Below are 14,146 nucleotides of genomic sequence, written 5' to 3'. Positions count from 1 at the left end.
ACAAAATTAGCCAGATGCATGCCTGTAATCCCAGCTACTTTGGAGGATGAGGCAGGAGAATCGCTTGAACTCAGGGGGTGGAAGTTGTAGTGAGCCAAGATCACAACCATTGCACTCCAGCCCAGGCAACAGGAGTGAAACTCCATTAAAAGAACAAATGAAAGAAAAGAAGAAAGAGACAAAGAAAGGAAAGAAAGGAAGGAAGGAAGGAAGGAAGGAAGGAAGGAAGGAAGGAAGGAAGGAAGGAAGGAAAAGAAATGGAAAGGGAAGGGAAGAAAAGAGAAAAGAGGGAAGAAAAGAGAAAATTGCATTACTCACATTGTGGCTAATCTTCCCAAAATATTGTAACACAAATATTTGTTTTAACTTAGAATTGCTCATACATTGATTTTATTTACATTTTTGTTCAGTACTTTTTGTAGTAAATTTTGTATTAAAGCTGGTAAAATTGTTAAGTTTTACTGCCACTGGATTTTGAGAAAGACTAAATAAATTACTTTATGCTTCTATTGAAATATTGCACATTTTTATGAACTAAGACGAGGTAGTACCTAATTACAAAGAAAATATCACAAGCGTAAAATAAAAGATGACCCCACTTAAACTATTCTTCTTCTGATCGTCTTGCCAAAGCTGTCCTAGAAATTTTTTTTTAGTTTGCAGTCACAGCTGATACGTTACAAAATACGTAATAAAATAATAATTGAAGACCATATAAGTAAATCATCAAAATGAGTTTTGAAAAATTATTATTATTATTATTTAACCTGTTGATACATACAGCCTGTTGAATGAGGATATAATGGAGTATCTTCTGTTGGAGAGGTCTTATGCCCATCTAAAGCATCGTGGTCAACTGGCTCCAAATTCTAAATATTTAAAAAGATTGAAAATTTGATTATAAAAGTAACTTTATACCTTATATTTTATTTTCTTTATTAGAATAAACTTTTTTTTAAAATCTTTTAAAATTTTTATTGAGCTATACATATATATATTCAAATGTGTAAATCTGTACACATATTTTTAAATATTTGTATATTTATATGAATTTTTACATGTGTATACATAAGTGTAACCATGACCCAAATCAAGATATTAGACATCGACATAGATCATTTTCAGTACCCTAGAAGACTTGCTTATATTGACAGTCAATCCCTTTCCCTGAGAGATAACCATTATTGTGAATTCTATCCCTACAGATAGATTGGTTTTGCCTATGGTTTAACTTCATATAAATGGAATCATATAGTATGTCCTCTTTGGTGCCTGACATTTGTGTGACATGATGTCTATGTTGGTCATCCATGGACTAACATTGATTTCTTTTCTTTTTTTTTTTTTTATATTTTAAGTTTTAGGGTACATGTGCACATTGTGCAGGTTAGTTACATATGTATACATGTGACATGCTGGTGCGCTGCACCCACTAACTCGTCATCTAGCATTAGGTATATCTCCCAATGCTATCCCTCCCCTCTCCCCCAACCCCACCACAGTCCCCAGAGTGTGATATTCCCTTTCCTGTGTCCATGTGATCTCATTGTTCAATTCCCACCTATGAGTGAGAATATGCGGTGTTTGGTTTTTTGTTCTTGCGATAGTTTACTGAGAATGACGATTTCCAATTTCATCCATGTCCCTACAAAGGACATGAACTCATCATTTTTTATGGCTGCATAGTATTCCATGGTGTATATGTGCCACATTTTCTTAATCCAGTCTACCATTGTTGGACATTTGGGTTGGTTCCAAGTCTTTGCTACTGTGAATAATGCCGCAATAAACATACGTGTGCGTGTGTCTTTATAGCAGCATGATTTATAGTCATTTGGGTATATACCCAGTAATGGGATGGCTGGGTCAAATGGTATTTCTAGTTCAAGATCCCTGAGGAATCGCCACACTGACTTCCACAATGGTTGAACTAGTTTACAGTCCCACCAACAGTGTAAAAGTGCTCCTATTTCTCCACATCCTCTCCAGCACCTGTTCTTTCCTGACTTTTTAATGATTGCCATTCTAACTGGTGTGAGATGGTATCTCATTGTGGTTTTGATTTGCATTTCTCTGATGGCCAGTGATGATGAGCATTTTTTCATGTGTTTTTTTGGCTGCATAAATGTCTTGTTTTGAGAAGTGTCTGTTCATGTCCTTCGCCCACTTTTTGATGGGGTTGTTTGTTTTTTTTTTGTAAATTTGTTTGAGTTCATTGTAGATTCTGGATATTAGCCCTTTGTCAGATGAGTAGGTTGTGAAAATTTTCTCCCATTTTGTAGGTTGCCTGTTCATTCTGATGGTAGTTTCTTTTGCTGTGCAGAAGCTCTTTAGTTTAATGAGATCCCATTTGTCAATTTTGGCTTTTGTTGCCATTGCTTTTGGTGTTTTGGACATGAAGTCCTTGCCCATGCCTATGTCCTGAATGGTAATGCCTAGGTTTTCTTCTAGGGTTTTTATGGTTTTAGGTCTAACATTTAAATCTGTAATCCATCTTGAATTACTTTTTGTATAAGGTGTAAGGAAGAGATCCAGTTTCAGCTTTCTACATATGGCTAGCCAGTTTTCCCAGCACCATTTATTAAATAGGAAATCCTTTCCCCATTGCTTGTTTTTCTCAGGTTTGTCAAAGATCAGATAGTTGTAGATATGCAGCGTTATTTCTGAGGGCTCTGTTCTGTTCCATTGATCTATATCTCTGTTTTGGTACCAGTACCATGCTGTTTTGGTTACTGTAGCCTTGTAGTATAGTTTGAAGTCAGGTAGTGTGATGCCTCCAGCTTTGTTCTTTTGGCTTAGGATTGACTTGGTGATGCGGGCTCTTTTTTGGTTCCATATGAACTTTAAAGTAGTTTTTTCCAATTCTGTGAGGAAAGTCATTGGTAGCTTTATGGGGATGGCATTGAATCCGTAAATTACCTTGGGAAGTATGGCCATTTTCACGATATTGATTCTTCCTACTCATGAGCATGGAATGTTCTTCCATTTGTTTGTATCCTCTTTTATTTCCTTGAGCAGTGGTTTGTAGTTCTCCTTGAAGAGGTCCTTCACATCCCTTGTAAGTTGGATTCCTAGGTATTTTATTCTCTTTGAAGCAATTGTGAATGGGAGTTCACTCATGATTTGGCTCTCTGTTTGTCTGTTGTTGGTGTATAAGAATGCTTGTGATTTTTGTGCATTGATTTTGTATCCTGAGACTTTGCTGAAGTTGCTTATCTGCTTAAGGAGATTTTGGGCTGAGACAATGGGGTTTTCTAGATATACAATCATGTCATCTGCAAACAGGGACAATTTGACTTCCTCTTTTCCTAATTGAATACCCTTTATTTCCTTCTCCTGCCTAATTGCCCTGGCCAGAACTTCCAACACTATGTTGAATAGGAGTGGTGAGAGAGGGCATCCCTGTCTTGTGCCAGTTTTCAAAGGGAATGCTTCCAGGTTTTGCCCATTCAGTATGATATTGGCTGTGGGTTTGTCATAGATAGCTCTTATTATTTTGAAATACGTCCCATCAATACCTAATTTATTAAGAGTTTTTAGCACGAAGGGTTGTTGAATTTTGTCAAAGGCTTTTTCTGCATCTATTGAGATAATCATGTGGTTTTTGTCTTTGGCTTTGTTTATATGCTGGATTACATTTATTGATTTGCGTATATTGAACCAGCCTTGCATCCCAGGGATGAAGCCCACTTGATCATGGTAGATAAGCTTTTTAATGTGCTGCTGGATTCATTTTGCCAGTATTTTATTGAGGATTTTTGCATCAATGTTCATCAAGGATATTGGTCTAAAATTCTCCTTTTTGGTTGTGTCTCTGCCCGGCTTTGGTATCAGAATGATGCTGGCCTCATAAAATGAGTTAGGGAGGATTCCCTCTTTTTCTACTGATTGGAATAGTTTCAGTAGGAATGGTACCAGTTCCTCCTTGTACCTCTGGTAGAATTCAGCTGTGAATCCATCTGGTCCTGGACTCTTTTTGGTTGGTAAACTATTGATTATTGCCACAATTTCAGCTCCTGTTATTGGTCTATTCAGAGATTCAACTTCTTCCTGGTTTAGCCTTGGGAGAGTGTATGTGTTGAGGAATTTATCCATTTCTTCTAGATTTTCTAGTTTATTTGCATAGAGGTGTTTGTAGTATTCTCTGATGGTAGTTTGTATTTCTGTGGGATCGGTGGTGATATCCCCTTTATCATTTTTTATTGTGTCTATTTGATTCTTCTCTCTTTTTTTCTTTATTAGTCTTGCTAGTGGTCTATCAATTTTGTTGATCCTTTCAAAAAACCAGCTCCTGGATTCATTGATTTTTTGAAGGGTTTTTTGTGTCTCTATTTCCTTCAGTTCTGCTCTGATTTTAGTTATTTCTTGCCTTCTGCTAGCTTTTGAATGTGTTTGCTCTTGCTTTTCTAGTTCTTTTAATTGTGATGTTAGGGTGTCAATTTTGGATCTTTCCTGCTTTCTCTTGTGGGCATTTAGTGCTATAAATTTCCCTCTACACACTGCTTTGAATGCGTCCCAGAGATTCTGGTATGTTGTATCTTCATTCTCGTTGGTTTCAAAGAACATCTTTATTTCTGCCTTCATTTCGTTATGTACCCAGTAGTCATTCAGGAGCAGGTTGTTCAGTTTCCATGTAGTTGAGCGGCTTTGAGTGAGATTCATAATCCTGAGTTCTAGTTTGATTTCACTGTGGTATGAGAGATAGTTTGTTATAATTTCTGTTCTTTTACATTTGCTGAGGAGAGCTTTACTTCCAACTATGTGGTCAATTTTGGAATAGGTGTGGTGTGGTGTTGAAAAAAATGTATATTCTGTTGATTTGGGGTGGAGAGTTCTGTAGATGTCTATTAGGTCCACTTGGTGCAGAGCTGAGTTCAATTCCTGGGTATCCTTGTTGACTTTCTGTCTCTTTGATCTGTCTAATGTTGACAGTGGGGTGTTAAAGTCTCCAATCATTAATGTGTGGAAGTCTAAGTCTCTTTGTAGGTCACTCAGGACTTGCTTTATGAATCTGGGTGCTCCTGTATTGGGTGCATATATATTTAGGATAGTTAGCTCTTCTTGTTGAATTGATCCCTTTACCATTATGTAATGACCTTCTTTGTCTCTTTTGATCTTTGTTGGTTTAAAGTCTGTTTTATCAGAGACTAGGATTGCAACCCCTGCCTTTTTTTTCTTTTCCATTTGCTTGGTAGATCTTCCTCCATCCTTTTATTTTGAGCCTATGTGTGTCTCTGCATGTGAGATGGGTTTCCTGAATACAGCACACTGATAGGTCTTGACTCTTTATCCAATTTGCCAGTCTGTGTCTTTTAATTGGAGCATTTAGTCCATTTACATTTAAAGTTAATATTGTGATGTGTGAATTTGATCCTGTCATTATGATGTTAGCTGGTGATTTTGCTCGTTAGTTGATGCAGTTTCTTTCTAGTCTCGATGGTCTGTACATTTTGGCATGATTTTGCAGCGGCTGGTACCGGTTGTTCCTTTCCATGTTTAGCGCTTCCTTCAGGAGCTCTTTTAGGGCAGGCCTGGTGGTGACAAAATCTCTCAGCATTTGCTTGTCTGTGAAGTATTTTCTTTCTCCTTCACTTATGAAGCTTAGTTTGCCTGGATATGAAATTCTGGGTTGAAAATTCTTTTCTTTAAGAATGTTGAATATTGGCCCCCACTCTCTTCTGGCTTCTAGGGTTTCTGCCGAGAGATCCGCTGTTAGTCTGATGGGCTTCTCTTTGAGGGTAACCCAACCTTTCTCTCTGACCGCCCTTAACATTTTTTCCTTCATTTCAACTTTGGTGAATCTGACAATTATGTGTCTTGGAGTTGCTCTTCTCGAGGAGTATCTTTGTGGCGTTCTCTGTATTTCCTGAATCTGAACATTGGCCTGCCTTGCTAGATTGGGGAAGTTCTCCTGGATAATATCCTGCAGAGTGTTTTCCAACTTGGTTCCATTCTCCCCATCACTTTCAGGTACACCAATCAGACGTAGATTTGGTCTTCTCACATAGTCCCATATTTCTTGGAGGCTTTGCTCATTTCTTTTTATTCTTTTTTCTCTAAACTTCCCTTCTCGCTTCATTTCATTCCTTTCATCTTCCATTGCTGATACCCTTTCTTCCAGTTGATCGCATCGGCTCCTGAGGCTTCTGCATTCTTCACGTAGTTCTCGAGCCTTGGTTTTCAGCTCCATCAGCTCCTTTAAGCACTTCTCTGTATTGGTTATTCTAGTTATACATTCTTCTAAATTTTTTTCAAAGTTTTCAACTTCTTTGCCTTTGGTTTGAATGTCCTCCCGTAGCTCAGAGTAATTTGATCGTCTGAAGCCTTCTTCTCTCAGCTCGTCAAAGTCATTCTCCATCCAGCTTTGTTCCGTTGCTGGTGAGGAACTGCGTTCCTTTGGAGGAGGAGAGGCGCTCTGTGTTTTAGAGTTTCCAGTTTTTCTGTTCTGTTTTTTCCCCATCTTTGTGGTTTTATCTACTTTTGGTCTTTGATGATGGTGATGTACAGATGGGTTTTCGGTGTGGATGTCCTTTCTGTTTGTTTTCCTTCTAACAGACAGGACTCTCAGCTACAGGTCTATTGGAATACCCTGCCGTGTGAGGTGTCAGTGTGCCCCTGCTGGGGGGTACCTCCCAGTTAGGCTGCTCGGGGGTCAGGGGTCAGGGCCCCACTTGAAGAGGCAGTCTGCCCGTTCTCAGATCTCCAGCTTCGTGCTGGGAAAACCACTGCTCTCTTCAAAGCTGTCAGACAGGGACACTTAAGTCTGCAGAGGTTACTGCTGTCTTTTTGTTTGTCTGTGCCCTGCCCCCAGAGGTGGAGCCTACAGAGGCAGGCAGGCCTCCGTGAGCTGTGGTGGGCTCCACCCAGTTGGAGTTTCCTGGCTGCTTTGTTTACCTAATCAAGCCTGGGCAATGGCGGGCGCCCCTCCCCCAGCCTCGCTGCCGCCTTGCAGCTTGATTTCAGACTGCTGTGCTAGCAATCAGCGAGACTCTGTGGGCGTAGGACCCTCCGAGCCAGGTGTGGGATATAATCTCGTGGTTCGCCGTTTTTTAAGCTGGTCTGAAAAGCGTAATATTCGGGTGGGAGTGACCCAATTTTCCAGGTGCGTCCGTCACCCCTTTCTTTGACTCGGAAAGGGAACTCCCTGACCCCTTGCGCTTCCCAAGTGAGGCAATGCCTTGCCCTGCTTCGGCTTGCGCACGGTGCGCGCACCCACTGGCCTGCACCCACTGTCTGGCACTCCCTAGTGAGATAAACCCGGTACCTCAGATGGAAATGCAGAAATCACCGTCTTCTGCGTCGCTCACGCTGGGAGCTGTAGACCGGAGCTGTTCCTATTCGGCCATCTTGGCTCCTCTAGAATAAACTGTTAAGAAATACAAGAAAGCTGACATCTATAACATGTTTACACTTCCTCAAATGATTTATAATTTAGGGAAAAAATCTGAATTATTTTAGCTACATAATTTATAGGCCATTTCACACAAGTTGCTTCCAAAAGGAAACTACTTTTTAAGAACAAACAAACCAATGCTATTCATTTCACAAAGTAAATATTTTTAAGGGCAATATTAATACATAAACATTGGCTTATGCATTTAAAAATTACCTCTGTTTTTCCCAGATTTATCTGCTGCCTTTTGGGGGCTTCCCCCAGCCACCTCATCTAGACAAAGTTCTCAAGCATTTGCGAGTGTCATCCTAGCACTATTTGATCTTTCTAAGAAATAACCATTTGATGTTGTATTGTTTTGTACTGGAGGACACCAATTTTTGTAGGCATATTGAATTGTTTCCAGTATATGGTTTCCTTTCAATTTTCTATATCCACTAAATGACTCAATTTTATTTTCTCTCTCTTTTTTTTCCCATGTGAAAGCACAAACACAGTCCTTCACTTCCACAAATTATGCATTTGAGTGTCCCACATTTGGGGAAATCTCACGGGTCAGCACATCTAGAGTGCAACATATAGGCCTTTCCCTGGGAAAGCCACCTTCATGATCACGGTATCTTCCCTGGCAGGGAAGTATCCACTTTCTTTTTAAGACTTCCATTAGCCTTTGAAAGAAAATACAAATAGAAATGTAATAGAATAATTTTCAGTATCAGCTTAAAATGTTAATTTCAATCATCCATGATTATTCGCTTCTAAAAAAGTTCTTAATTCTGACACAGGCTTCTACAAAATTGTAAGAAAAAACACTATGGTAAACAATGAAATAACTGCTAAATAAAGCTACCACACATTTTATGCACGGATATGCTCATTTTTGATAGTGACTCTTAGATTCTATTGTATCTAACAGCCATTCTCGGTCTTCTGGAATTTTATCATGTGCACTATGAGCTTTAAAAATAAGCAGATGAAAATAATTGATAATATGTAGTAGTAGCTAATGTTTTACTGTCTAATATGTGCCATTCAGAACAAGTTTTTGAGGTAATCTAATTAATATCAGAGTTAGTTTCCTTAGAGGGTAGCATTAGTAAATCCACAAATAAAAAATCAATTACAGTTAGGTCAAATACTTTGCCAATTATTACAGATTTAGCCAGTTGAGGAGCTAGCTAGCAATCTGACCCAAACATCTGACCTCTTGGTGTATTACCAATTTAAAATGTTTTGGCTAAATATACTATCCATGCATTACTACTAGCGAATTAAAAACTGTAATGTTATATTACTTTTCATGGTTCTATTTTTTGTTCTATACTTAGGATTATGCTCCATGGCCCAGGCTGGACTACAGTGACAAGATGATAGCTCGTAACTCAATGAGGCCTCACATCCAGGGTTCAAGGAATACTCCTGCCTCAGCATTCTACCTAGTTGGGATTAGAGAAATGCACCACCATGTCCCAATCGCCTCATTACTTTTACTAAATATGAGTAGCATTTTATGACTACCTTTTTAAAGAAAAAACAAAACTTACTTGGTGTTCACTCATTTTTCAGAGACAACATTTTAGAATGTAAAGCAAGAATCTCATGATAATAAAACAGCAATATTAATTGGCAGTACAAAATTGATTTCAATTCTGGTAGTAAATGAACACACACGATGGGTAAAGCAATTTTCAATGGCAACAATAAAATTTGCCTGATTTGCTAATCATCAGTCATTTTCTTTCAGAGCTGGCTAAATTGCAACATCTTTACATTGCCAACTTTTTACTGTTCTTAGGAGTCAATATTAAAAATCACAAAAAAGACTTCTGTCTTTTTTGTCATTACCATGACAGATAAATAAAATAGTTTGTTTCTCTCTACCATGTATCTTACTTAATAAAATGATATTATATTCCAAGTCAGAGGCCAGGTTTTTTTTCATTTTGCCATAGGAACATTTATAATATAAATTTCTTTTGAAAAAGGTAATTTTTATAATCTAATTTCAGGTAAAGAATAACATGGAGAGGCTTCTTGTAACACTTAAACAGTACACATTTCATTATCTTATTCTCTTAAAAATTATAATAAAGTAAAAATCATGCCATTTGCCACATTATTAATAGCATCAAAAGTTTTCATGTGAAATTTGGATTAATATTATCTTTGCCTATATTGTTATCTGCTGCCTTGAACAGTGTTGATCTCAGTTGAACACTGCCTGTTGAATAGACTAAATGTTCATTAGAAAAAAAGATTCCAAGCTTATCTTAATAAGGAGAATAATAAATTTATGCATGAAACCCACATTAATCCACATCAACTATTTTCCACATTAACCCAACATGGATACCTTTACTGTAATCACCTCCTTGGATGAGATGAGGCTAAGATGTGATTTAGCCTTACTTTAGAGCAAATACAAGAAGTTACATAGTAAACAATATATGACTACAAACAATTTTTTAAATGGCATAAATTAATTTCCATTGATAGGAACTCAATGTCATTCATACAACATTAATTATCTGCTTGAAATCTATGATGGTGGACCAAAGAACAATTAGAAAATTTTAATTGCTAAAATCTAATATTTCAGTTGTTTAAATTTAAAATTATCTTTTGCCTTTAATTATTGTGTTCTACAGCTTCATAGTAACTTTATTTTATTATCAGGTTTTCATTGTGCTTAATATAATGTCTATTGAGTGAAAATGGTGTGTTTGTGTGTAGGTGTGTGTGTACAGCGTTTCCAGATATATAGTATGATTGTTTCTAGAATCCTATAACAATAACACTTTGAATCTCCTGGCAGAGTTGGGAAACTAATTTTGGTGCAATTCTTAGGCTTATTTTACTGCAGATGACACAACTAAGAATTCTAGAAGAATGCTGAAGATCTGTGTTTAGCATAAACATAGTTCTTTAAAATTATCATTTTTCTCAAAACCAGTCTGGCCACAATTGTGAAACCCCATCTCTTCTAAAAATACAAAAATTAGCCAGTCATGGTGTCAGGCACTTGTAATCCCAGCTACTCAGGAGGCTGATGCAGAGAATTGCTTGAACCCAGGAGGCAGAGGTTTCAGTGAGCCGAGATTCCGCTCCTGCACTCCAGCCTGGGTGAGAGTGAGAATTCTTCTTACACACACACACACACACACACACACACAAATAATAGTGATAATAAATAAAAAAGAAAAACTCTTCTTCTTACATACTGATTAAACTAACTACTTAGAGGCTACGGATTGCTTTTGGATAACTTAATGTTGTCTGCCATGATAACATCAACTTTTTCTAAAAAGTTTCCATTCTAGTACCTTACTTTCTATGACTGTTTTTCATTGTTACTTCTGTAGTAACACATGTATGCTTTTAGATGATTCCAAATTCTGGACATTTGTATCCATTGCAGTTTTTTATTTGGTGACCCGTATGTTTCTAAAAGGCAATCTGCTCAAACAGGTTCACTTTTTTCTATCAGTAAATTGCATTACTATTCTCTCAGCTTATCAAATCACACCCAGGACAGAGGTGTTAACATCTCTTTCCTACTCCACTTTCTCAAATATCCAGTTGGTAACCCCTGCCTATTCTAACTCATGAAGAGCTCATAAATCTGTCCACACATATGTTCTACATTGCCAGCTTTTCTAATGTAGAGCACCCACAATCTTTTTCTACAGATAATTTTGAATACTTCCTTACTGTGGTATATTGTGAAATTTTCTATGCTATAGCCAGTGAGATGTTACTAATATATGCCTTTTTTTATCCTCTGATGGTTTATCAAATCACACTGAATATCTCACATAATTGCTAAAAAGCCAAGTTATGTCAAAACTAAGTCTGTACCCACTGTCTACTTAAAAAAAAATCAACTTAACAAAGCAACCCTTTTCAACTGCAAGATGCTTTCTACTCTCCAAATCTAAGTCACATATGCCCTATAATAGGCAGAAGATCACCCTGTATTGTATTTTTTTTGGTTCATTATGATGTTTTGTATCCCACCTGGGCTGTTATTCTGTACTGTATTTTCAAAATCATAATTAAGACAGATTCAAAATACTTTATCTGAAATTCAAAAAGCTCAATTAAGCAAGACTTTTTAAAATGAGATTGGCATGTAACTCAATTTCTGATGTAATAAAGCCTTAATTGAGGGAAGCTGTTTCAGTCTGCATTCATGTAACATTAAGCCTTAAAGGGAATATCCATTTCTCTTCATAGAAATATTAATATGTTTGATTCTTGAGTATTTTCGGGGGCCTTACAGGGAATGGTACACAAAATGATGCAAATGTGTTGACTCAGTTTTCTCAAACGCAAGAATTCCTAAAACCTAAAACACAGTGCCTAAATGCCTTAAGATGTATAAATATATACTGAACCTTGGCAATTAAAATTAAACTTAGGTTATATCATAAACCAACCATGTGTCATGTATGAGCAACTAAAATCTCAAGTTAAATTGTGCAAAACAAAATTTTTGTGAATTCTTAGGTTTGATACTTTTACATTTAAAATAAATATGGTATTTATGTTTGTATAATATATGCTCCTACTCTACTAAAATTATCCCAGCATCTCAGATGTAGTCAGGCTAGGCTGAGAAAAAGAAAGCACAGAGATGGTCAGAGAAGGAAGAGTAAAGGGTAAAATTTATTTTCTCCCAAAGGTATATATTAATAATACAAATAACACTTTCATTACAGGAATGTATGGCCATAGCACTTAGTTTTAGATAGTAAATTATTTGTGATTTTACCAAGTTACTTAAAATGATCGGTTAATTGTCTGAGTCAATCATTCATATAAATGTGACTTCTAGCTCATCTTGCTGTTGAATGTTAGAGATAAGGCAGATGCATTCTAACCAACTCACACATATACACAAAATCAACATGGACATGGAGAAGAGAATTAGTGTTTGTAGCAGTGTATTACTTACTAATAAAATTCAATGAATGGATATGGCTGTGTGATTAGTTGATGGGAGATGGGACAAATCCACTCATGGAGGAATATATTTTCTCAATAATGGCATCTTACATTTATAAACTGTAATGGTTTTCTGAAAATGTTTCTTTGATTTACATATGTAAATTAGAGAGCTAATAAAAGAGATGACCAAGACTTAAATTATAATTAAAATAAGAATCTTGACTACTATAGAATTTACACTTGGATTTTTTTCCTGGAAAAATCAGATACTACTTTTTATATGTATATGAGTTTTATGCAATTAGCATTGTATTCTTGGTGAAACAAAATGATCTCCTAAAACAATAATGTTAGATATGAAAGATTAGAATCTATCATATTTTCAATGCATTCTTATTTAATTTACTTCTTCATTCTTTTCAAAATGACTTCACCTTTTTTATTTTCATTCTATATATCATTAGAATTATTCTCACTAGCAATTACTCCATCATTTACATGCCATTAATGAACTTCTACCACCATATATCATGTTTCACAGCCCCAGGAGGAGGGAGGGCCAACAGTGGCACAAGAGTTGCTTCTTACAGTCTGTCACACATCCTGCTAAATTTAAGCTCTCCATGAATAAAAAGCCTTTCCATAGCCAGAGTTCAGCTTTAAGAAAAAGGCTAACTACTGAACTTGGAGAAAAGATAAATCTGCATTTGATAACTGATTTAACAAATATAATGTGTGTGTAGAGGATACAAAATTACAGTTCCACTACTGGGATAGTTAATATTTGTGTTACTTTCTTCACCCTTGTGGAAAGTCTACTAGTTGAAGTTAAACCATTCGTTTTTCACACAAGACACAAGCTAACCTTATCACTTTTCGAGGAAATACTGAGAAGGATTGTACTTTGTCAGAGGGTAAATCAAGACATCTTTATTAGGCCATGTGTTTACTTAGTGTCTCCTCTATTACTGAACATTGTTTAGTGATTTGCTCTCAAGGATTTTTGTGTTTGTTTCAAAAAAATCCTTGCTGCAATGATCAGACTTGATAAAGCAAATTGTGGTCTCTTGTGGATGTTCACATTCTGTGCAGTCGGTAACTATCTGATTCTAAGGAAGCTAACCGAATCTTGGACCGAATGTGGATGAGACCCGCCACTGGGGAGTGATGGAGGTATGAAAAGACATGCTGGATGAGGGGAGGTGGCTCTCATATAGGGAGCAGAGTTTTGAAAACTTACATCAAAACATTTCTCTTCCTGGCCCCATCCAATATTGCCATCTGGAAACATTTGATAAAAATCACAATAGAAAATGGCAGGAGAACAAAGCAGGTGGTGAGCGTGGCAGCAGGAGCAGTCAGAAGCAGCTGCAGAGCCACCCTGGACAGAAAAACCATAGATGATGCCCCACAGTTTGAAGGAAGTGTGGTTCCCAGTGGTACAGATGTTGCTCCATACAGTCTTTCATATACCCAGCTAGATACAAGCAAAGAATGGAAAACTTTTCCATAGAGAGAGTTCAGTTTATAAAAAAAAAGGCTAACTGCAGAAGTTGACGAATAGAAAAATGTGCATTTAATAACTTATGTAACAATTACAATGTGCTGAGTAGAGGATACAAAATTACAATTCCATTACAATTAAATAAATATTTCTGTTAACTTTCATCCTTGGGGAAAGTTTCCTAGTTGAAGATAAAACATTCCTACTGTTTCTTATCTTAGAACAAAACTATTTAGGTTTCTGTACAAACCTAAGTTCTCACTTCTATATTAAGACACCACCATGTAACTTATATTGCA

The 14,146-nt window shown here is 36.8% G+C and overlaps 1 long non-coding RNA gene and 1 other non-coding gene across 2 annotated transcripts in view; one reads left to right on the top strand and one right to left on the bottom strand.

Annotated features, from left to right (window-relative positions):
* The window catches only part of LOC134809408 (uncharacterized), a 63,322-nt gene extending 51,758 nt beyond the window's left edge, over window positions 1–11,564 (top strand). Inside the window, exon 3 of the long non-coding RNA XR_010155014.1 lies at window positions 8,722–11,564. This is a non-coding gene — a long non-coding RNA (uncharacterized LOC134809408). The remainder of the gene's footprint in view (window positions 1–8,721) is intronic.
* LOC112209734 (U1 spliceosomal RNA) lies at window positions 7,874–8,033 on the bottom strand. The gene has a single exon (XR_002944532.1). It is a non-coding gene; the product is annotated as a U1 spliceosomal RNA (small nuclear RNA).
* Window positions 11,565–14,146: the final 2,582 nt, after the last annotated feature.

This window comes from Pan troglodytes, chromosome Y (genome assembly GCF_028858775.2).
Source record: "Pan troglodytes isolate AG18354 chromosome Y, NHGRI_mPanTro3-v2.0_pri, whole genome shotgun sequence".
In the NCBI taxonomy this organism is placed as follows: Eukaryota; Metazoa; Chordata; class Mammalia; order Primates; family Hominidae; genus Pan; species Pan troglodytes.
The sequence above is the reverse complement of the archived record's forward strand: the minus strand, read 5'-3'. Positions and strand labels throughout refer to the sequence as shown.